Source organism: Haemaphysalis longicornis, unplaced genomic scaffold (assembly GCF_048455015.1).
Source record: "Haemaphysalis longicornis isolate Haplotype H1 unplaced genomic scaffold, Haemaphysalis longicornis Haplotype H1 scaffold_2, whole genome shotgun sequence".
Classification (NCBI taxonomy): Eukaryota; Metazoa; Arthropoda; class Arachnida; order Ixodida; family Ixodidae; genus Haemaphysalis; species Haemaphysalis longicornis.
Genome location: NW_027526295.1, coordinates 163962121 through 163986995, shown reverse-complemented (window position 1 = coordinate 163986995; position 24875 = coordinate 163962121). Strand labels below are relative to the sequence as shown.

Below are 24875 nucleotides of genomic sequence, written 5' to 3'. Positions count from 1 at the left end.
AAAGAAAGGCAAATATAGCAGTACTTGGCGGTTATATTATTAATTGCTTTAGCGGTCCACTCGGTCGGGCGTCCGTGCAATAAAAATGTATTTTTACGAAACACAGTATTTCATGCAAGCTTTTACGTTTACGGTTTACATAATTGGATTGTGAGTATACCGTTTCCCTTTGAGTGCGCTTTCTCGATACTAGGCACTTCAAACCGGTTTGCCTGCCTCTTATTTGCAAGACCCGCAGCCGGCCGTCAAGTAATCATATTGAGAAATAAAGACTTGCGAAACAACCCTCTTTTTTGTGTTCACGTAATGGAAAATACGTTCAGGCTTTTTGAAACGATCATAAATTGTGGAGGGAGCTCGCGCTGATACTTTGCATTTGAGTGAGTAGCAAGGAATAGCAGGCGACAACGCCCATCGAGTAAGAATGCCGGAACGCAAACTTGAAAGATAAGAGTGCGCTCTGTGCTGCTTCGATATGCATAACCGTGGATCTTTCGGCCGGTTGACGTGTGTTGACTTATTCATAATGCCCGAATTATTCATATTTGTACGTGTCCTCCCAGCCATATTGACTCTTACCCACATTTCGGTTGTCGGGAAACATTCATTCGCTTTTCAATGTGCAGGAGGAACTATTCCGGTGTCATAAATATCTGTATAACTTTTGAAGAAATTTTCGGGGTTGAACATGAGCACTGGCAACAACTAAAACGAACCTAAGAGTCGAGAGCAGAATTGTGTAGCTCTGATGCATCAGGGTGATAGACGAACAGTGCAGACAACATGGAAGTTCTAGTTCTGTTCGGAGCACCCAATTGGGAACTATTAAGTGACCTGCTAATTGTTACTTTTTAAAATAAATTACATTCGTAATTTTATTCTCGTATTACCTTTAACTGAAAACTAGAACTATAGCGCACATGAATATTCTATAGCCGCGTACGTTCGGAAGATTCGCGCATCAGGCAAAGCTTCATGAACGACAAAAAACAACCATATCTTCGTTACTGAAGCGTTCAGCTATTTAGGCTTGCAGTAATGTGTGCTTTGCGAAGATGCGAAGGTTTTGTGGCAAGAATCGGTTGAAAGAACAATTTATAGAGAAGTCGCAGATGTGTTCTGTTATTTTGCATGCGTGGGTGAATGTTGTAATGCGCTATGTCGTAAGGTGTCTATAAGACCTGCAGTAGAATACTAGCAGCGTTTATTCTTGTTTGCCGGCGAAAAAAATTGGGACGCATCAGCCCGTGCAGTGATCCTTATTCTTTTTTGTTTTTTATTATTAACAAGCGCCGGGAACCTTAGCAGAAAGCGTGATAAAACCTTTTTCATGTGAGCGGAGGAAACTTTGATGGCGTGGCCGATTGTCAGTCTAGACCTTATCAAAGTTTGCGACATTGTTTGGGGGATTTTGACCAGTAAAATACTATCAATCTAATCTACAAATGGCGCTCGGTTGCTTTTGCCCTTTCTGATACATATCCAACATATTCAAGAAGACCAAGCGCGCAATCATCAAAAGCTGTCTCACATAAGCATAGGTGTGTATAGAATCAAGCTGCCAATTTCTGCAGTTGGACTTCACGTTTGCGACGCTGGACTTACTTGCTCGATGCAGCACATACTGTACCTCAACGTGAACTGCCCATTCATCAGGGATGCAAATTTGTTGAAAAGCTTGGCGCGGGAGTTGTGTTCTTTCTCAATCATTACTCTTCTCTGTAACGTGTATATCCCGTAGTATAAACATCGGCGAAAAGAAGGCGTCCTTGTCAGACCTTATGGCAGGCTTGTGGCATGCAAGTGCAGCGCTATCATCCCCCCCCCCCCCCCCCCTCGCCCTTCCGCTCGCCAATATCAAAACTATGTTATTAGCCTTGTCAAAATACTACGTATTCATTACGCTGAAATTGATCATTTAAAATCTGTAACAACACCCACCACAGTATGCCATCGTACAACCATCCCTCGACCACAGAGTCCTCTGCGAGAATTAATATGTTGCGCTTCGGAACTCGAACTGTGATTCCAAATGGTGTGATATTTTGTTTTATCGACGACACCTGATAAGATTATCAAGCATTGAGATTAAAAGCAACAAATCATAAACAATAAGTTAAAGTAACAAACTGAGGCGAAATTTGTTGCTATACCATTTTTTTCCTTCGAGTCAAGCATCGAACAAATTGTATGTGCTTACTATATCGGCACCGAATCATATTAATTTTCACATCAATTCAGCAACGGGATTTCATTAGCTCCGCTATGCACTTGCAGACACGCACAATGCATCTTTTGGAAGATGGAGAGGAAGGCATGTGCAGGTGACGAATGAAAATGAGCGAAGTCCTCATCCTGCTAGCACCGAGGTCGTCGAGGATGGGTTTGTCCTACCGACGAAAGAAACTTTGCCAACGTCCTTAAGTTGCCTTGCGCATTGTTGCATCGAGCTCGTTCATGCTGGCAGAAATAATATACCGGTGTCTTGGCAGCTTTAAAGAAATGTCCAAGGCATGCATCTTCAGAAACTTGTTCGAGCTTCGTCTAGGCGTTGTTGGCGTGCGCATCACGAAAGCAGAATTCCCGCTTTGCTTCGTTCGAGGTCCCGACCTCGCGGCAGGTGAAGTGATCTGTTTTCGCTTCGTGACGCAGAGTTTGATTCAGTGTCTCGGCTCGAATAGTGAATGTCCCAGTGGCCTGCTTTTCTTTCGCTCTAGCGTATATGTTTGCCCGTACAACGGGCTGAATCGTGCACCCGTCGCCTTGAAGATTAGTTAGAAAGAAACGAAAGTACGTTTGTGAGTAGAATTTAAAGCTTTTGTTGCCTCATGTTTAAGGATTCGCCTTTGTAGTACGAGTCAGTTTCGTGTATTTTGTTTCTTTCATAAAAAGGTTCAGCAGTTATTGGTTGCTCCATAAATCAAATATTCTCGTAAGTTCTTAAGTATGAGGTGCAGTACGAGGAAAGGGATTTTTTTGTAGATTAATGAGAGTTAGCGCGACTGAAGCATTTATGTACGTACAAAATTACAAAAGCGTGACCCGCGTGATAAATACATTCCGGCACTTGTTTTCACTAAGTTAACACAGTGAAAACAAGTGGTTGTGAAAACAAAACAAATAATTATTACACTTCAGCGCACATTTTTACAGCAAGAACAACAAATCGCATTGCGCGCATGTCGCTTTTCAAGCCATTTGCTTGTTCTGGTTACAAGGATAGAAAATTTCGAATAATTTTTGTTCAGTTTATCTGTTTTTCTTTTCTTTTTTTAAATCTAAAGTATTCTCGGCTTTTGGGGAGCTTTATTATACCATTTTAACTGACGTATGCAGAGCTGCGAGGAAGTTGAAAGACACTAGTGCGGCTAGATTTCGGCGCAAAGAACCCTAATTTTGATTTGAATGTAAATATAGAGCTTTGTGTTGTCGTTGCTGCAAATAAGTATTGAAGCCAGAGTAAGAACAAAAAAACGAAGACCAAGGGATGCAGTTAGGAAGCAAAGATGCCTTTGTAAATCTATTGGCCCTATCTACTCAACCATATATATATATATATATATATATATATATATACACACATATAGCGAATCAGAAAATGGGAAATGAGGGGCTCCGTGAAATAAGACAGAAAATAAGGGTTGGCAGTCAAGAAAACCTCGGAAAGCAAAGGGGAGGTTGTGGTGGGTCATAGAAAGAGATGAAGAATTTTTTGAGTCGAAAAGAAAGTGGTGAAAAAATGCCCGCCGGGTGGGATCCGAACCCGGTATTCTGGAGGTCGTGGGTTCGGATCCCACCCGGCGGGCATTTTTTCACCACTTTCTTTTCGACTAAAAAAATTCTTCATCTCTTTCTATGACCCACCACAACCTCCCCTTTGCTTTCCGAGGTTTTCTTGACTGCCAACCCTTATTTTCTGTCTTATATATATATATATATATATATATATATATATATATATATATATATATATATATATATATATATATATATATATATATATATATAACACAGAAAGAAGGGTTGGCAGCCAAGAAAACCTCGGAAAGAAAAGGGGAGGTTGTGGTAGGTCATTGAAACAGATAAATTCAATTCAATTCTTTATTTCCTTTGAGAGGAAGGGCTGGAGCTATACGCTGTGAGTCCAGCTTGACAAAGGCTCCAGCCCCGTACACAATGGCATCAGTGTCGGCGGTGCGACACTCGTCATAGGTAAAACATAATTGAAATAACCATTACACAACAAAAACACTCAACATAACAAAAAAATTCATTATACATATCGTAAGCAGAACTGCCTAAGACTGTTTTTAGGATAATATATAATGTTGCTGACAAACTTTGAAAGGCGTAATATAGGCATATGAAATACTCTTGCTGTTAACTAAAAGTTCAGGGTCTTTTTATGCCACAAAAAGGTATTGAGCATCAGAATAAATATGATTCTGGGAAATCCAAGGAACACACTAATGTCAACAAAATAAGCGAGTTCAGATGGTGCTACACAATTCCTGGCAATGTAACCTAATATGCAAGTTGGGATGGGAAGTTACATCAAAATTTTCTGAGTGCAGCCTGTTAAGCAGGACCGGCAGAATATAGGTTAGCGATTGTGTGTCATAACTTGTTCGGGGAGTAGGTACAAACCATTTCTCTGCATGCCTTGTCGGAAGAGTTGAACTTTTTTCTGTCGATTTGGACAAACATCTAATGAAGTTATCATTTTTATTAGTGAACGATTTGTACCTTATTAGTAACTGGTAATTATATAATGCAAACACAGGAAGAATGCCGTATTTCAGAAAAAGCTGGCTGGTAGACGCAAAAAAGGGTAAATTTGAAATGCACCGAATAGCTCTCTTTTGAAGCAGGTGTAGTTTTTTTAAGTTAGTGATTCCTGTCTTACCCCAAACTAAGCTGCAGTATTGCAGAATGGAGTATACCAGTGCATTGTAGAGCAATAGTTTGATTTTCTCAGGAAGAATATGCCGCATTCTATTCATTACACCAACCGCTGAAGACATTTTAGATTGAATATAGTCAACATGGTCGTTCCCAGTTAGATTCTTAGAAAAAATAACGCCAAGTGTCTTTACGTTGTCCACAATTTCTATTATTTCGCTGCCTAAACAAATGTTGATGCCGCTCAGTGCTTTCCCCCTGGGTAGGTATAACACCACTTTTGTTTTATTGCTATTTATTCTTAAGCCGTTTGCATCCGCCCATTTCTTCAGTTCAACTAGTGCATCATTTACTTTTCCCTCTACCTCTGTCTCTGATACGCCAGTAACGAAAACAGTTGTGTCATCAGCATACGAAACCATTTCTACGTTTTTAACACCTTGTACTATATCATTAATATACATCACGAACAGAAGTGGTCCCAATATGCTGCCTTGGGGGACACCTGCACTAATCGGTTCAGGAGCTGACGTAGCGTTATCAACATTGACAAATTGCTTCCTATAAGACAAGTACGATTGAAACAGAGCATGCATCCAAATAAAGAATTTGGAAAGAAAGAAAGAAAGCGAAGACAAATTGCCCGCCAGGTGGGATCCGAACCCACGACCTCCAGAATACAGGTCTGGTGCGATAACCAGTACGCTACCGGCGGGGCGATTCCCCCCCCCCCCCCCCCCCACTTTCTGGGGTATTTATGTCAATGTAATTTTTTCCTGTGCTTGGGGGTGGTAGCCAGCGCCACTCTGACTTCTCGGGGTGAAGGGGACCTTCTTTTTAATCCCCGCGCCGTGACTCGAGTGTCTACGACATGTCGAGAGTGGTCAACCAGCGTTAAACCCTCTTAAGCTCCCTATGGCACAAAGACTGCCAGAACAGAGGCCCTCGCTATGCATGTAGCGAATCAGAATAGGAAATGAGGGGCTCGTAGAAATAACACAGAAATAAAGGTTGGCAGCCAAGAAAACCTCGGAAAGCAAAGGGGAGGTTTTGGTAGGTCATTGAAAGAGATAAAGAATTTGGAAAGAAAGAAAGAAAGCGACGAAAAAATGCCCGCCAGGTGGGATCCGAACCCACGACCTCCAGAATACCGGTCTGGTGCGATAACCACTACGCTACCGGCGGGGCGAGTTTCCCCCCCGCTTTCTGGGGTATTTATGTCAATGTAATTTTTTCCTGTGCTTGGGGGTGGTAGCCAGCGCCACTCTGGAGGTCGTGGGTTCGGATCCCACCTGGCGGGCATTTTTTCTTCGCTTTCTTTCTTTCTTTCCAAATTCTTTATCTGTTTCAATGACCTACCACAACCTCCCCTTTGCTTTCCGATGTTTTCTTGGCTGCCAACCCTTATTTCTGTGTTATTTCTACGAGCCCCTCATTTCCTATTCTGATTCGCTACATGCATAGCGAGGGCCTCTGTTCTGGCAGTCTTGGTGCCATAGGGAGCTTAAGGGGGTTTAACGCTGGTTGACCACTCTCGACATGTCGTAGACACTCGAGTCACGGCGCGGGGATTAAAAAGAAGGTCCCCTTCACCCCGAGAAGTCAGAGTGGCGTTGGCTACCACCCCCAAGCACAGGAAAAAATTACATTGACATAAATACCCCAGAAAGCGGGGGGGGGGGGGAAATCGCCCCGCCGGTAGCGTAGTGGTTATCGCACCAGACCGGTATTCTGGAGGTCGTGGGTTCGGATCCCACCTGGCGGGCGTTTTTTCTTCGCTTTCTTTCTTTCTTTCCAAATTCTTTATCTGTTTCAATGACCTACCACAACCTCCCCTTTGCTTTCCGAGGTTTCCTTGGCTGCCAACCCTTATTTCTGTGTTATTTCTACGAGCCCCTCATTTCCTGTTCTGATTCGCTATATATATATATATATATATATATATATATATATATATATATATATATATATATATATATATATATATATATATATATATATATATATATATATATATATATATATATATATATATATATATATATATATATATATATATATATTTTTTTTTTTTTTCTGTAAACACTACTTGTGGCCAGCACATCACACATCATGAAGCATGCCAAATGTGAGCAAAGCGTAGAACACGCGTTCTACCTCCTCCTCTCGTCGCCACGCCATCAGCTGCCGTTCGAACATTATTTTACCGCGGTAGACTCAACAGAAGAACTGCGCGCACAATTTGTTCAAGATCTCCGGTGCGGTACACGCTCGGAGGGCACGCGGTGCAAATGGTTGCGTTTCCTTCTTTCCGCGCACGAGTTTCTTTCAATCGAGACAAAGCGAGACTCGCTTTCCGGCTCTACAGCAGCCTTCTGCGGCCCGCGGTGCAGCTTGGAATCAGTGGCGTTCGTATTCACGACTGCCCTGCCTGCGTGACCGCGGCATGTGCAAAAGTTCGCCGTAATCGCGCTTGCTTCGTGACAGTACGCGAGCGCAGGATGCGAGGCTGTACTGTGAGCCGTAATTCTCGCGAAAAGGGCGTGGTCGCTCGTTCTTTCCGGCGTCCTTCACTACAGCGGCGACAAACTCGGCTGTTCGCGAAAGTGGCCGCTAAATACGGAATCGGCAGATTGCGGCGTGCCTGCATTCGTGACGCATTATTCCCGCGCTGTAATGTGCGTGTCAGCTAGCGTGCTTTTCGCTTTAAGTCGTGAGTGTGCTGGTGCAGTAATACACGGAGACTCACGAAGGAAACAGCTTATGCGAGCTTATTGAGATCTCATTTGGGCGTCTTTGTCTCACGCCTGACGATCTTCACTCGCTAGTTTAAACCACAGTGAATAGAACTAGAAGAGAGTCACACTTCAAGCATATCACGCTTTGATATTAGTTGCTCATCTTTCATCCTTCTACGCTAGAACGAAGAGGCCGATTACCTTTTCGCCACGCCGCGCGAGAACACTTATCCAGCGCCGTCACATACAATTTTTTTTTTTTTGGGGGGGGGGGGGGGGAGAGGGGGGGGCGGGGACAGATGCGGTCACGACGGTGGTCATGTTTGTTTGTATGACTGAAATTCAATTCTTGGTTGAGGCAAGGAATAAAAGAGGGTTAAAACTTCTACCGTAGCAGCTAGAGTCGTCCCTAGCTGCCGTGGCAGTCGTGGGTAGTTGCTCTAGTCGCCGTGGTAGCGGCATGGCGAAGGCCATGCCGCTACCACCGCGACTACTAGAGGACCTACCCACGACTGTCAGCGAAATAGTTTTCCATGTTCAGAGCAATCGCTCTCGTGAAGTTCTAAATCCCAGTTGCAGTTTCTATTCATTCTATTCGTTCTTCGTTGAGGGCACAAACACGTTCTTGTGTGCATATGTCAAGTGCTTCGAGGAGTTCTGTAAATCCTTTACGAGATCCTGACCGCTGCCTACCGGTGGCTCCTGACATGACAACAGCGGAAATGTCGCCCCTGTACAAGTAAGTATATCGGAATGGTCGGATCTCGAGGGCCGTCGCTGGAAGTCGCTGGCTTCGGGGCGAGAGGGATGGCCCGGAGCTGATCGCTTACACAGGGAACAGGCTTCGGTCGCTGAGCTAATGGCGTTCGTGACACGTCATTACGTTGTTTAACACATAATTTCTTTCGTCATAATCTAACGCAGTTAAGTTTACAACTTTGGTTTATCTGTAGTGCCAGGAAAAGGAGGTAGCACCGCGGGTCCCTCGTGGTGGTATTACGAACTGATGCAGTGACGTCACGCTGGTTTCTGATGTTTCATCAGTTATCACGTGGCTTCGTGCTTCAAAATTTTGATTTTTCGTCTGTGCCATGGTCAGCATGGACTATTTATCTGTTTACGCATGATGTGCTGGTTAAACACGTTCACGATCACTTTAATTTCCTTCTGTAGAGTGGTGATCATGTCGTCATAGCAAACGTCATAAATTCGACGAGGAGGTTGGTGCGAGACGAACATCACTTTTGTTAAACACGCTTTGCTCGGAAGGGGGGGGGAGGGGGTAGAAATACGTCAAGTTGGCTGAAGAAAACTCAGAACGCGGTGAACGCATTTCGCACTTTAATGTAGCCTTATTAAGAGACAGTGTTTATAACCAACTTTTGAGTCTTTTTAGGGCACGCATGTGTCTACTAAACCCATATAGCCCGTCCGTCCCCGCTACCGCTAGCTATGCGTGCACATATCGGGAAAAAATATTGGCAAACGTTGTCGTTGCCTTCGTCATTTGTCGCGTCCTAACGTTCTGCCGCTATAAGGTTCTTCCCAAAAAAGATGTAGAAGTTAGAGGCCGATTCTTGTTGTCACGCCCGAAAATCTTTGCATACTTGTAGTTGCTATTTCTACTGCGTGCCTTCACGTCCACGTCATTGTCGTTGGCAATTTCAGCCCAGTCTTTCATCACGTAACAAAGAATGCGGATACTTCCCAAAGTCGACTCCCTTCCGCTAAGAATTCCTTCGAAAAGGCATTGCCTTTACTTTTCGCTATTCGTATTTTTTTTCTTTGCGCCACCGCGACGATTACGGATACAACTAGAACGCGTGCTGCCGCGTGGTCGGTCCTCAGTATACTCTGAGGGGACTTCGCGGTGGCCGGCAAGACGCAATTAATGCCGCGATATCCTGGCGCCTGGCACGCTAGCAGCCTTCACGGCAACTCCATGCGCTGTTGTTGGCACAAATCACTTCGCGGAAGCGTGGGAAATCCCGGTCTCGATAAATCGTTTCCGTTTCGTCCCGCGCGTTGAGCCCCCTTCGTTTGCCGTCGTGAAATAACTGTGGCCCTGATTCGAAAAGTGCGGGCCGTTCGCTTTCCTTTCACGCTACACGGAGACGATGCCTGTTTTTCTTTTGGGCACAGCAGTAAAAATGACGCCTAGTAAGGCGCTTCTGAAGAAAAGCATCGGCATAGCGTGGCCTCAAAACGGGTAATGTTACTAAATCTTGGATGTTTACTTGCAAACATTACTGCAGAACTGCGGAGGAAGAGCTTACTCTGCTGAGCACGAGGGCGCGGGTTCGATTCCCGGCCGCGGGGGCCACTTTTCTGATGGAGGTGAAAACAAAAAACGCCAGTTTGTACCAGATTTCGGCGCACGTTAATGATCCCCAGGTGGTCAAAACTAATCCGGAGCCCTCCACTACGGCACGCCTCATCGCCTGCGTTGCGTCGGCGCGTTAAACCCTAGAATCAACCGAGAAAGAGCTTACTGCCATGCCTGAAAAAGAGGAAAAAATTCAGGGGCAAGAAATGGACTTGAAGAACACGGGATAGGGGCACTTGGAAGTGTATGGGAGTTGCCTTCGTCCTGCAGTGAATAGAAAAAGGCTCGTAACATACATACATACATACATACATACATACATACATACATACATACATACATACATACATACATACATACATACATACATACATACATACATACATACATACATACATACATACATACATACATGCATGCATGCATGCATGCATGCATGCATGCATGCATGCATACATACATACATACATACATACATACATACATACATACATACATACATACATACATACATACATACATGCATACATGCATACATGCATACATGCATACATGCATACATGCATACATGCACACATACATACATACATACATACATACATACATACACACATACATACACACACCTGCGTGCATATGTGCATATTTATTTATTTATTTATTTACATACCCTAAAGGATCGAATGAGCATTACATAGGGGGGATAGAGTGGGGTTATGATCAAAAGTACAGTACATTTTTCCAACAGAACATAACAATGAAGGCAGGGATGGTGTACATGACTATTGCATCGAGAAACTGAAAGTACAATCCAGAAACAACGCCAAACAACAATACATTACATTAAATAAAAAAGGGGTGCAAGCAAAATACACTTAAAAACAACGAAAAAAAAGCGCAATCAGTACACTCAACTGGAGCAAAAAAAAAAAAGATACAAAGAAGAAAAAAACAAAAAACAAAAGAAACATTTATGCGACATCAAAGAACTTCAAGAAAGGTTTTGAGTGCATGTTGAAAGGAAAACGAATCGGACAGTTCCGCGATGTGAGCAGGCAACGAGTTCCATTCTGGGATTGCAAGAACTAAAGGAGAGTTTTTATATCTTTCTGTTTTAGCCCGCCGTCTTCATGTGTTCTGGTCCCCGTTAATTTGCGCGCCGTTTGTTTTTCGAGATGCATCATTACCATCTCGCCCAACTCTCAACCCTTTTACAGTTACTTTCTTTTTTAGCGAAAATTGATCTTTGAAAATGTGGTCTACCCGGGCGGAGATATGAGGCGGTGGAATGATATGAAGCTGGGAAAACGGCGTGCGACTGTGGTACAGCGAATGAAAAAAAGATAGTCGAGCCAACTTTCGGCGTGTGGCAAGCGAGGGGAGATGAAGTAAATCCTTTAAAGAAGATACGCTTTGGTAACGCGAGTACGAGGACGTGATGAACCGGGTTGCCTTGTTCTGGACAGATTCCAAGAGGTTAGTTAGGTTTGCGCCCTGAGGCTGCCATATGATTGAACCGTATTCTAGTGAGTGTGCATATGTGCATATGTGCACGCGCGCATATGTGCATGCGTGCATGCGTGCATGCGTACATGCCTACATACACACGCGCACATACGTTACAGACAGACAGACAGACAGACAGACGGACGGACGGACGGACGGACGGACGGACGGATAGACAAGCGGGCGGGCGGGCGGGCGTACAAACCATTCGCCACCACATTGTTTCACTCTATGCAGGTATCAAAAAACCCATAAAATCTGGCCCGAACCTTAGCCAACCAAGCTGGCTTCATGATTTCTGTGTTCTTTTTTTTTGTAGTTCAGCGGTGCATACGTGTGGCAAACATCATCCTTTCCAGCCATTATCGTAGAGAGCTTATCTTTGCCCTCACTCGGTAACGCCAGCGGCGCTGTACGCTGCAGGTGGCAGTCAAGCGACATCGGCATGACAGCATAACTTCTTAATCTGTCTGCAGCCATTTCGGAGAAAGATGCTGGCCCCAGGCTGATGGAACTGCTGAAAGCGGGCATCGGGCCACGCTGTCCCGTAAGGTTGATGCACGTTGCCAACAGAGCCCCGAGGGCCGCCAGCGCAGACAAACAATTACTGGCAGGCGATGCGGGAAGGTCTCGCCGGCCGGCGCCGCATTTAATGAACACGCCGACCCTTTGGCATCCGGGTGCGGCTGGGCTGCGCTCCATTATTGTGGCTCGCCTCGCTTTTGCTTTCTGCTGTGTGAAATCGAAGTCACAATAACTTTCTGTGGCGGCCTCGATCAACGGCTTCCACGTCGTCTCGCGGAAGCATTCTCGCACAGCTTTATGGTGTTTGTCTGTCAATCTTGTGCGTGATGCACTGCCTCTCACGTTTCCAGTGGTGTAGGTATGAGTGTGCTAAACAATGCCTTGACATATATGATGCATTGGGAGATTTTCTCCTGCAATGCAACCCCTGAAAGCGTTAGGGATGTTGTAAGCAGTTATTTGTATTTAGGGCTCTCAAACGTCCGCCCAAAGATCAGTACACAGGCGGTATTAAGTCACAACACCGGCAAACGTTCCCTTGGTGGAGCTGAAAATGAAAGTGATTGAGGGCTCTGAAAAAAGACATTTCCATTTGCGCCAACCTAGTGAGCTAGCAGTCGCGTGCGAGTCCCCAACCTGTATTTTTAACGGTGGAAACATATCGCAGGCTCACTTCAGTAAAATACAACAATGTTTTCAAAAAACAGTTTGCCGGCGTTTATGAATTAACTCGGCGTTCAATATTTCCTAGCCTCGACGGGGTCGGTATGATTACTCACAACCCGCACGGTGCCATTTTAAAATAAACGTCTAAGAAGGATGGTAAGACGGAGACCATCTCTCGCAAATAGCAAAAATGCATCAAATGAAATTATTGACGGTGTTATAGTCATAAGCTATGGGTCGTCGGCAACCAAAGGCAAAATTGCTTTCATTCACTCGGTTCTTATACACGTTTCGTTGGCGTGACGTGGTCACGACGTTCGGTTGCAACGCCTCGGGGGGCGGATGAGGTTCCTCAAATTCAATTGTGAGTATAACGCCCCGAAGCTCCGAATTAATTTTGACCAGAATGAGGTTCCTTGTTGCGGCTGTCGTTTTTCTGGCGGAAAGAAATGGCAAGACTGCAGGTATGTACGACCGTTCGGTGCACGGTAGGAATTCCCAGACGACATAAATTAATCCGTAGCGTGCACTTTATAGCATGCAGCTCGAAATAAACGGAAATTGATCCCCTCCCCCCATCCCGATTGTTTCGTATGTCCACTGTTACATTAGCGGCTTGACAACCTACTCATGCTGACTGAACTATTTGGCAGCTTTTCGTATGGTTCTTGGTATTCGGTATTTCATTCGATTTGTATAGACGTTTATTCATGAAGTCCCTGTTGTCAGGCAAGGTTGGAGGCGGCCTTGCCAAGGTTGCCTCCGTCAGTGATTTCGTCTTGGCGTGATTCTCAATTCGGCGCCTGGTCTGCACGCAACCGTTTAACCTAGATTGTCGCCGAGCGTGACTGAACGGTCTCGGAGTAATGTGTCGAAACGGCGGAAACGCCGCGGATATACTTTCAGTGCTTTCTGGTATAACGCGGCAGCCTTGGCGAGCGAACTCCGGAAACAGGCGGATATAAGTGTCGATTGCGTCGGAGAAATGTCGTAAGAAAAGACGCCCAAGTGATCGAGAAGCAATTGCAAACTTAGTGGGTGTACCAACGGGCTAGGTGAGGCTATAGGCGATTTCTGCGCACATTTATCTAACGCTACTTAGAAAGAAATCTTATGAAATTTTTCCGCAAGGCCACGCGTGATTCTTGACAGTTTTTTTTTAACGCGCAGACATACCACGTCCATCTCGTTAAAGTAGCTGCAGTATGACCCCCTCCCCTAACAAAATGGGTGAGAACGAAATAAATGCTAATATCTGGGACCCCTTGGAAACTACTTTGTAACGGCTTGCGAAATTAAGGGACGAACGATATCTCATTGATTGAAGCATAATTTTCACTACTTCAGTTGCGTGAACGTGTGGTTGAATGCACTAAAATTGCTTTGATTTTCTTATAACAGATATGCGTCATATAACAGATATAACAGAATGACTAGAGACCGGAACTTTAGGCAAAAGGCCTAATGTTTTCTTGAGTCCGTATCAAGTCTATTTTACATACAAGCATATATTAAGGAAAGGGGATTAACTTAAATAATCTTTTATTGTGCCTATAAGTGCATATATGAGATTCTTGCCTATATGGGCTTTTTAGCGACTGAAAAACCCTTTTGGGGTATAGGCGCCTTTCTTTTTGGTTTTGGCGTCCACGCTACGCTAATAATATCGCTTCAGAAGCCCGCCACCTCAGCGTTTGTCGCACACCGTTTGCAAACAGAATCCGCGCGCCATGCCAAACACGCTGAGATGCGGAAACCCGTGCTCGAGCCGCCGTCTTTCATAACTGTAATAAATGCTTTTCACCCCCACCACCTCGCCCTGAGCCGGGTTAGAGTGGAGGTTCGTGCCTCCGCTATAGCGTGGCCGTGCCCCGAGCAACTAAACTGGGCCTCCAGAAACCCGAACCCCGCCGCGACACCGCAGCAAACGTCACCGCCGGGTGTTTGCGTCAGCTTTTTTGTTCTATGTAATTCTTTCGAGCTGTGTCCGCGAATTAACGGCGAAAACTTCTGCCGACATGCCCTGTCTTTTGCTGACGCAATAAAAGCCAAGCAAAGAAGAGAATGAACGCGACATAGCCACGCATGTGCCGCTCGAAGTCAAAGAGGCCTCCCTGGGGAAGACATGTCACCCACGAAAGCTTAAAGTGACACCACGAACTGCGGCGTCGAGGTGATCGGCGGCGGCACAACCAGCCGCCAATCACGGGGATGCCACCTAAGTTATTTTAGGTGCGACTGCATCTCATTCACTCGCCTTGTCCCTCCATACGGCGTTGTTGTTGTCCGTCCACACCCCTCCCCCATTCTCCTCGCCGCGCGAGCTGCGCTCTCCGCCGCTCACCCCCTCTCCTCTCCGATAGCGAACAACCTCTCGGAAGGGGAATTGGATTGGATTGGATTGGCTTGGCTTGGCTTATATTGGATTGGATTGGATTGGATTGAAGTGGATTGTGTTGCGTCATAGCCGCGGCAGGGGGTTCACGGCACGTTTCACGCGATGGGAGAATCAACCTAACGGAAACAACAACGGAACCCCCTATGCGTCGCATCTACACAGGGGTTCCCTCGAGGGGAGGTGGGAGAAATTTTTTCAAACACTTTTGTGTGCAGTCTATAGCAGGTTCGCTGGTCAGCCACTTCTGTAGGACAGGATTACTCGTTTTTTTATCTAAAATTATTGCACTTCACTACGCTATCCATGGGATTCATCGGTGTTGTGAATAGCTGTGAAGGTAGTTCTAGTCTGTCAATGAATGAACAGGTGCAGTCAAATAAGCGTTCTTCAAGGCGCAAGCATGTGTCCAAGGAGCAGTTACCCACTGCGCCTCTTCCACCAGTGCCCGTTGTTGCCCCCTTGGAAACAGGGATAAGAGCGCAAGACTACTACAACAAACTAACAGACCGGGGGTACTGACAGCTCTGCACTATAACAGAGGTGGTACTATCAGCTTCGCAGCCGACAAGAGCGTAGCAGCCAAGACATAAAACTGATTTTATAAACGTTCCAGTAACTTGGGTCGTTGGAACTACGCTACACATGAACGTGGCTTGGAAAATTTCTCGTGCTTAGTTCACATTACCAGCTGAAAAGATTCAGCAAATGATAACTTCTGCGCCACTCTGACTCGGAATGTTGAGCTCATTCCAGAAATCCAGGACGTGTCCACCACCGTCCCCGAAGGACTGGTTGCTGACAGAGCCATACCCAAGCTTAAAGGAGCCATGAAGAGAAAACACAAGTTTGGTTCATTCGAAAGATTGCCTCGTTAGAACCATAACGACACCACTTATAACGCAAACTTCGCTCAAATAAGCTACATAATTAGGAAAAACGGGAATGGTCATGCGACCCACCAGCTCATTTCCCGCAACAGAACCTATGCCGTCACATGGGCTAAGCTCTGCGATTGGCGGAGGCTGGCAGAAGCAAACGCATGTTAGGCAGGGCTTACAGTTTGCATAGCGAGCTAAATGCCCGTGAAACATACTGCACATTCTTTTTATGACAAAGAACGGTGGAGTAAACGGTTGAAGGTCAGAACGAACTCGCAAGCGTGTGCGCCAATGCGTACGAAACTAGCGCGCCGGCCGAGCTCGACATCTCGCCGTCGCGCAGACGAATTTTCGGGTTCGAGGCTCTTCGGGGCCAACGAACCGTTCCAGCACGCACAGCCGCGATTTTGCTTCGTATCGTAATCCCTTCGCAGGAGGTTGTCCGTCATATCGCCAACCAGCAAAGGTAAAAATAGAAACGAGGGGAGTAAGGAACAGCAAGAAGCGACGAGATAGTGCCAGTCGTCGCGTAAGTTTCGAATGGTGTTGGCTTGCTGCTGTCGTTACGAGCTCGTTTCCAGTTTACAACCACTGAAAACTTCAGTTTGTTCAGTTACGGCAGGGACCCTTACGTTAGCTCACTCCTGGGACCTGCTGGCGCTCGTCGCCGACTTCGTCAAATCGCTCTGACCTTGGGGAAAAAAATGCCGTAAACACCGCGCATTGACGCTCGTATCTTTCTGGTCGAAGCAGAGAGCTCGCGCGAACGGCTTTCCATACACGACACCGGCCAACTGGCATAAGTGATACTGCTACTGAAATTGAACTATTATTAACCGTAATCAAAACACGGCACATACGTACCAGTCTATATTCGTCCGTCGCGACGGGGCTGACGAGGCAGCGGTGCCGACGGCTGGGCGTTCGTCTGTTGGCTATCGCGGAATGGGCGCTTTCCCGTCCACCGCGTATCCCACAACTCTTGCCGCTCGTGCACTTAGAAGCATTGAGCGTTTTTGTGGTGTGAGGTTGTTAAATGCAAGCCCGAGCTCCTCGGCGAGAGTTTTGTTCTCCGGATCAGGCGATTCCATGACTAGGGCTGCGGGTGCACTAGGTTTTACTAGTATTTCTAAAATGGCCGCCGTCTCGATCGACTCCCGCGTGTGGGTGCTATATGAAGTCGACATACTAAGTATCTGTTTCATGGACCGGCTCTATGACGCCATTGTACACGTCACGGAATGTTCAATTTTAGCGGGAGATTTAAAATTTTGGCTTAAATTGCCTTATTTCTCAGTGAATAATGCATCATTTGCTTCCGGGAAAGCGCTTGGGGTACTATGAAACACCTAATCTTTCGAATAAAACAAACTTTTGTTTTCTCTTCATGGCTCCTTTAAATCTGTCTTGCACAAAAGTTCCGGTATTCCCTGCGTAAAAAACCGACAAAAGTTTTGAGCGACAAACATTCTGACGTTCCACATGAAATTATATTACCGAGCGCTCCGAAGTGCAAGCACGCTCCGCTAACTTCAGTGGACGTTTGGCGTTCTTTTTTCGCAAACAAATATTGACTGAAACGAGGCAAAACTTCAACCATGCAACATTGAAGTGGTGCTCGCTTGTCATTTCTTTTATTGTAAATTTCACGAAAGTGTTTTATTCCAGGATACACAAATTTCACTGGCGTCATATCTGTCACGGAAATGACTCCAGTACAACGAAGCAAGCGGCCTGTAAAGGGTGCACCCCTGCACACAGGGTCTTCTTGTGGGAAAGCAACCTTTAGTACTAAAGAGCACATTATATTTAGGGTTGTTCGTTTTTGGGTTTTATATTTTAACACAAAGTGTTTTATGCCGGGATACACCCAGATTTAACTGACGTCATATCCGTCACGAAAATGACGCCAGTACACCTTTGCCGAAGTGACCCGCCAGCAGTACGCCGCTCGCCAAGCGCACCCACAACCAGCCGCCGACCCGCAAATCATGCTTAGCTGTAGTTGTCGCTGCACATTTCACTTTCGTGTTTTACCGATTCCTATGACAGAGAAGTCAACATAATGTTGTTATAAGCCTTACGCCCAGTGTCGAATCACCTTACATTTCACTTAAATCAGTTGTAGTTTCGGTACTTCTCCGGTTTATTTTCATGAAGTAAAACTACTTTCCACAGCACAAGATTCGTCCGCTGTTTTCATTGGAAATCAAACATTTGTCCTGAAATACGTACGCTGCTGAAATGTATATGAATTGTGCCTATATATGTCTATGCCTGTATACGCGTAAATGGCACTTTTAAATGCACCCTTCCCGCTAACTTACGACCAAATTCCTTAAATGATCTGCGTCCGTTCTATCTGCCTAATTTAGCGAAGGCAGTGTGGGACACTCTCCTGCATTTTATATCCCGACCCACTATTTTTCCATTGCTATTTCCCACCCATACCCGTCGAGAGACCCCCGGGTGTTTTTTCTACATTTCAATAAACGTTGAAAAAAAAAGCCAATTATAGGCTTTTAAAACCTTGATTATTCGTGCCTGAAGTTCCGGTCTCTAGTATGACGCAAAGGCAAAAATGAGCGTGGCCTGTACCCATTTCATCCCATCCCTCACAGCCAACTACACCCTAAACTAAACGTCCTCCGCAGCCGTGCAGTGTGAGCGTACGTTCCCAGCGGGTCTCCTGTCTAACCTGTATTTGACAGTGTAAACGCTTTTATCACTTCCGGCATCAACGTTAACCGCGAGTTGTCCAGCGCCCCACGTCAGTGCAAAGTTATCTTCGTGGGCCTTTCGCGGCGTAGTGTGAGGTCCAACGTTGCAGGCACTGCCCGCGCCACGGGGTGCCCGGTTCCGCCGGTGTTAGCCGCCTCTATTTACGCAGTCCCACTGCGCTTCGGTCATTCTTCCGCACGCCTTTCACTCGTAGCTCGCACTGCTCCGGCGTCAGCGATAACCGCGAAGGTCTTTGTTGCCGCACAACAATGACTGCTCGCGTTCACGACCTGGCGACGAATGGAATGGCTGTAGCGTGGGCAGCGGTCGCGATGAGGAAATAAAAGGTAACATAAAAAGTGTTTTGTGCAGCCAAATACACCGCGGCACGGTTGTTTTATATTTGAAATGGTTTTATCATACGATGGTGTTTGACATAAAAGCGAACACAACTTACAGAGAGAGAGAGAGAATCTGGAGAAAGGGAAAAACAGAACGAAGCCCTCGATTAACGTTTGGAAGGTGCAGAAAACCAAAAAGAAAAGAGAGAGAGAGAGAGAGAGAGAGAGAGAGAGAGAGAGAGAGAGAGAGAGAGAGAGAGAGAGAGAGAGAGAAATAGTGAAAGAAAGAAAGGGAAAGAAATGGAAAGAAAGGAAGAAAGAAAGAAAGAAAGCAGGCAAGACGAGCAGGCACTTCTCGCCTGTTCCGGCCAGCTGTTCAGTCGCCGACCTTGCGTGACTACGGGCCGTATGCATCGAGTCGGGGGTATCTTTTTTCTTTCTTCGCGCGGACCGTCTGGTCGTTAACCGCCGCCTTTTCCTTGGCGCTGATGCAGAGATCTCTAGATTCGCGTCCCTCCGAGGACAACCACGCCGCGTAAGGAAGACATAGGCTCCCGGGAAGAAAAATGGCTCTTGACGGTGCGGCAAGAAAGTTTTTGAAACACAAGTGAAACAGTTGCGCCCACCTCGGCCTCGTTTCAGGACAAGCAGTCGATAATTTATACACAGGCAGACCAGCCGATTGAATTGTGGATTCATAACTCTTGAAACGCCAGCGATATCTGCGCTCGCGCGAGGTGGTTGAGTTTGTGTGTAGGAAGGAAGTCCCATTCATTCTACTCGGGAAAGCCCAGCGAATCTGTTCGGATAAGCGTGTACTTAACTCTTATTTCGTTGTTGCTCGGAAGTGGGCGAATAGAGCTGTTGCCCAGGTCAGTTCAGTAGACGGGCAGCTCTCTCGGTATTCAGGCAGCTTGGAATTTGAGAGAGAGAGAGAGAAATAACATTTATTTGGTATCCGGCATGTGGGAAGTCTCCGGCCACGCAGGGCGCGGTTGATCCCTGTCTTTGAACTATGGCTAATACGCCCTATAGTTCCGGGTTTAGACCCCGAGGATTGTGGCTCCGGCTAGGCGTCAGGTACTCGGGCTCCTCTACTCCCGTTTACCGGGGCAGAGGCTCCCTTTCTCGTCTGCTTCGCTAGAGCCTCCTCGAGCCGCTGGATGGCCCTGCGTTGTGTTGTTGGATCTTCGGAACGCAACCACGCTCCCACTTCTTCGGGGTATGTCGCATCCAGGCACTGCGCATCCCCTGCGTTCACAGCACTGTCACACTCCCCCCACATGATGTGCTTGAGGGTGGCGGGTTCGCGTACCGTGTGTAGTGTGTGCAGACGCTGGGAATTTGAATCACGTCATCGTATGATGTTCAACTACGCGTACCTGTAACTTCGTAATGGTCCCTGAATAAATGTGATAGTATCTGTTTTCTTACACTTCATACTAACTCCCTTAGCCTTTTCGGCCCTGGCGGCGTCAACTGACGCCACAACATAAAAGTTCCTATAGCGCACAAAGAACGAAAGAAAGACTGCTAGTTTTCTGGGGAATTGTTGTTCAATGATGCTTAATTATTGCGATAGACGTCACCGTTGTTGCGTTTTAGTGCGAGCTGGACGCTACAAAGAAGAACAAGCTCCGGTGAAGATAAAATTGCCACGTTAAGCTAAAAAATACCGGAGGTCCTAGTTTTATTCCCAAGCCTATAAATTTATAAATACGTGCACTATGAAGCCTATTCTTGTTTCTTGGCTCATGGGGTCATTAAATCTAAGAAAATATGCAAAAAAGGCGTTTCTGCTAAACATAAAGCTTTTAATTGCCAGTTGTCCTAATTATTTTCCTCATTAACGAATCAGTTAATACTTGCACTACCAGCGCCATTTCTTGTTTGTGGGCTTTCTGGGGCCTAAATTTTAAGAAAACACGCAGAAAACAATGTTTTGCTTAAAATGAAAAAAATTAGGGCTGAAAGGCTTAGACATCACCAATTTTCATGGCGTATCGCGTACGTTTTTAAAATATTGAGCATTTGACGACGGTGCTGTGTGCGTATACTCAATATATGTCGTTCAGTAAATCAGACTCGACTATAGGCAACGTTTCGTGACTCTATACCCGTAGAGGAAAGCAGCGTTATCATGAGAGTGAATAAATTCTGCCTACGCTGAAATTTGCAGCTTGTCAGTGGAGGCATTTTTCTTTCAACAGAAATCAGAGTACAATATGCATCCGGCTGTGGCTTTGGTAGCCATTTTTTTAGCGCCTAGAGTAAAATATACAAAGTGGTGGCGTAGTAAACTGCCGCACCGGGTAACGCAAACCCGAGTGGCGCCGTTACGAATATTGCAGCCGTGGCAGCATAAGGAACTCTTCGAATACCTAATTGTTCCAGGAACTGTAAAAACATGGCGAATCGGCGACTGTATATTGTGAGGACTGATGGCGACGGGCGCCTGCCTTCGCGAAGAGGGAGGAAATAGTGTGGGGACGGATTTAGTCAGGTGGCTGCATCCCTTGGAGGGACGAACTAGTGTGAGGGCCAATCCCCTCACAAGGGCGCATTTATATGCATCACCTTTAAATCCCCATCATCACACAGTGGCCTCCGCCACTTCTTCATTTTGTAGATTATCATCATCATCATCGTGTGACCTGGTGGTCTCCGGCCCCGATCGCCTGAATAAAAGGCTGCCTCGAATCTTCGCCTTTCGATATATATATATATATATATATATATATATATATATATATATATATATATATATAGTTTACCTTCACGAGGCATGTTCCAGTTCCTCGGCAGGCGTCTGCGGGCTGGGCCGACCAATGGACAAGTAAATAGAGGCAAATCAGGAAGCCCACAGGTGCTTCCAAGCCGCGCCTTCTAGGAGTAATTAACCGATTTCGTGAGGCGGGTTCATCACAGCGTTGCCAGAGTTGACAAGTATCGGAGCGTATACCGCATGCAAACCGCTCGTTTGAACGGGGACTGCCTCCTTCGTTGCGCCCCACGCACGCAATGCAACTTAGAAAGCGTAGCTCATACGTTCATTATCCGCAGCACTATTTGCTTCAGTCTTTTAACACGAAAGTGTTTTATTCCCGGTTACACAAAAATTTCGCTGACGTCATATCCGTCACGGAAGTGACGCCAATACAACGAAACAAGCGACCTGTAAAGGGTGCACCCGTGCACACAGGGTCTTCTTGCGGGGGAGCAACCTTCAGTACATAAGAGTACGTTATACTTAGGGTTGTTCGTTTTCAGGTTTCATATTTTAACACAAATGCGTTTTACGCCCTGATACCCTAATATTTCACTGACGTCATATCCGTCACGGAAATGACGCCAGCACACCTTTGCTGAAGCGACCCGCCAGCAGGACGTCGCTCGCCAAGCACACCCACGAGACAGCCGCCGACCAGCAAATCATGCTCAGCTGCAGATTTTGCTGCACATTTCGCTGAACATTTCACTTTCGTGTTTTACTGATGCATATGACAGAGGAATCAACCACAGTTTTTTTTTTTTTTTGAATCCCTACGTTGTCCTGCTGCCCTGTGCACTGGTTTCCTTGACGTGCGCCCCGCTGCAACAGTATACCACATCTCTGATGCTACTGACCACCCCTGGCAGCGGAGAGAACAGCGTTAGAACAGCGCAAAAACGGCGTTACCATTTAAACCTGCCCCGCGATAGCGCCAATCGATCGTTGAGACGCATAGTTCACCTCTGATAAATTTAATGAAATTCTACGCATGTTGTCACTGGTGGTTGAAAATATCGATGCATTGCGGAAAAAAATATGCGGCACTCGCAACTGCAAAGAAGCAATCACAGTTCACTTCTATCGTGCAGAGCTTTTCAGATTCCGCACTTCAGCCAAAATCTCAAGGAAAGGACTCCATCACTCCACTCATCCTGCGTTCGCCATACAACTTTTCTTACTTTTTTTTATTTCGTCATTGCCGCTGTAGGAGGAAAAGTTCAGCCAGGCGAGAAGTGTACCGTTAACGAATTCGCAACTCCTCCTTGAGCTCATTCCGCACTTGAAAAACGTCAAAAGAAAAGAAGCCCCAATCAAGATGTATGCATTGGGATGCTGCTATCGCAGCGCCGCCAGAAACCTGCTTTTAAAATGGAGCAGAAAAAATCCTTTACGACGATAAGTTCAGCGAGACGATTCTGTCCTGCATCGTATACCTGCAGCGCGCGAAGGCAGGAATTGTTTTCCGGGACGGAGCAAGCTGTGGGTTTCCTCCAGCCCGAAGCTATGAGCGTGATCGAATCTCTTCGTCTGTTTGATCATTTTCTTCTGTTATTCATTTATAGCGGCGCGGCTCCCGTTTCACCACTGTAGGAGGGAGGGTTCAGGAAGGAAGCGGCGAACGTGCGAAAGAGTACGTTTGTGGGGCGTCGAAAGTGGCTGGGGAACTTGAAGAGCCCCGCACATTGGCACAATGAGACTAACATCTTTCGCACGATGCGTTCAATACGGTGGCGGGCAAGGTGTATCGAACAATGAGCATTCAATCTTGTTCTTATGCGTTCGGTGTTTACGTGAGTGTTCTCGGAACATTTACGCCGGGGCTGATTTTTATTTGGTGTACTTTGTGCAGGAAGCAAACGATTCCATTGTGTTGCGGCGGTTAAAGAGAGGCCGCCCTCGAGGGGAGAGACAAAAAATAAGATGGCGAATGGTCAAACGGAGTCAACGATGGGCGTTGAATTGCTCGGATTGGTCTGAGTGAGAAAAGAGCAGTCGTGTCGCATCCTGTTATCACTGTTGTCGGGAGTAGAAAAATGTATGCTTTCATGCGATCAAACTGAATTCGTTACATTTAAAGAACCACCGTGGAACATCATAGCGCTGAGTAGGTGGCCGTGTTTTCTGGAAAACGTTCTTTCCTGCTAAGCTGGTCCGTCATAGAAAGTTTAACCTTGCGCAATGTTGTAGATTCATTGCATTACAACAAAGGAAAAACAGTTACATCCTAGTATATACGACTGCAACGCATTTATAAGGAGGAGCAAGTGAAAGTGTAACATGCTAAGCACCCTTATTAGTTACTTGTCGAAGAGAACGTTTCGAGCGAGAGTCGTTAGTGCACTCTCAAAGGTTCAAGTGCAAGAAAACGGCGTGCCGCGAGGTGGCGTGTTGAGCTGCACTCTCTTCATAGTAAAGATGAACTCTCTTGGGAAGGCATTGCCACTTACAATCTCATATTCCATGTATGTAGACGACGTCCAGGTATCTTTTAAATCATGCAATATGTCCATCTATGAGCGTCAAGTCCAGCTCGGTGTCAAAAAACTTGCCAGCTGGGCAGACAAGAACGGTTTTAAACTTAACCCAGAAAAAAGTTTCTCCAGGAAGCGCGGGATCCATCCGGACCCAGATATTACTCTTAATGGCATTTTAATTCCTGTTAAAAAGGAGCACAAGTTTTTAGGCATGATATTCGTTAACAAACTAACATTTGTTCCACACTTGAAACATATTTAACAAAAATGCTTAAGGTGCAGACAAGCAACTCCTTCTGCGTGTTTATAGCGCCCTAGTGGGATCTCGCTTGGACTACGGCAGTGTCGTATATTGGTGTGCAAGAAAAACGGCACTAAAAATGTTGGACCCGGTGCTGCATTTAGGGCTACGCCTTGCATGTGGCGCTTTTCGCACTAGCCCTGTCCAAAGTATGTATGTAGAATGCAATAAATGGTCCCTCGATCACCAGAGGGTGTACATGGACGTTTTATATGCCTAGAAAATCATGTCTATGACAAATCATCCTTTTACTCCGACCATTAATGATGCATCCTCACAGCAACTCTTTTTAAATAGTTCACCAATCTCTATGCCGTTTCCTCTAA

At 46.0% G+C, this 24875-nt stretch overlaps 1 protein-coding gene across 2 annotated transcripts in view; it reads left to right on the top strand.

The window, feature by feature from the left end:
* Window positions 1-24875, top strand: part of LOC144169424 (uncharacterized) — a 122936-nt gene that overhangs the window by 52746 nt on the left and 45315 nt on the right. The gene's annotated exons all lie outside the window — the stretch shown is intronic.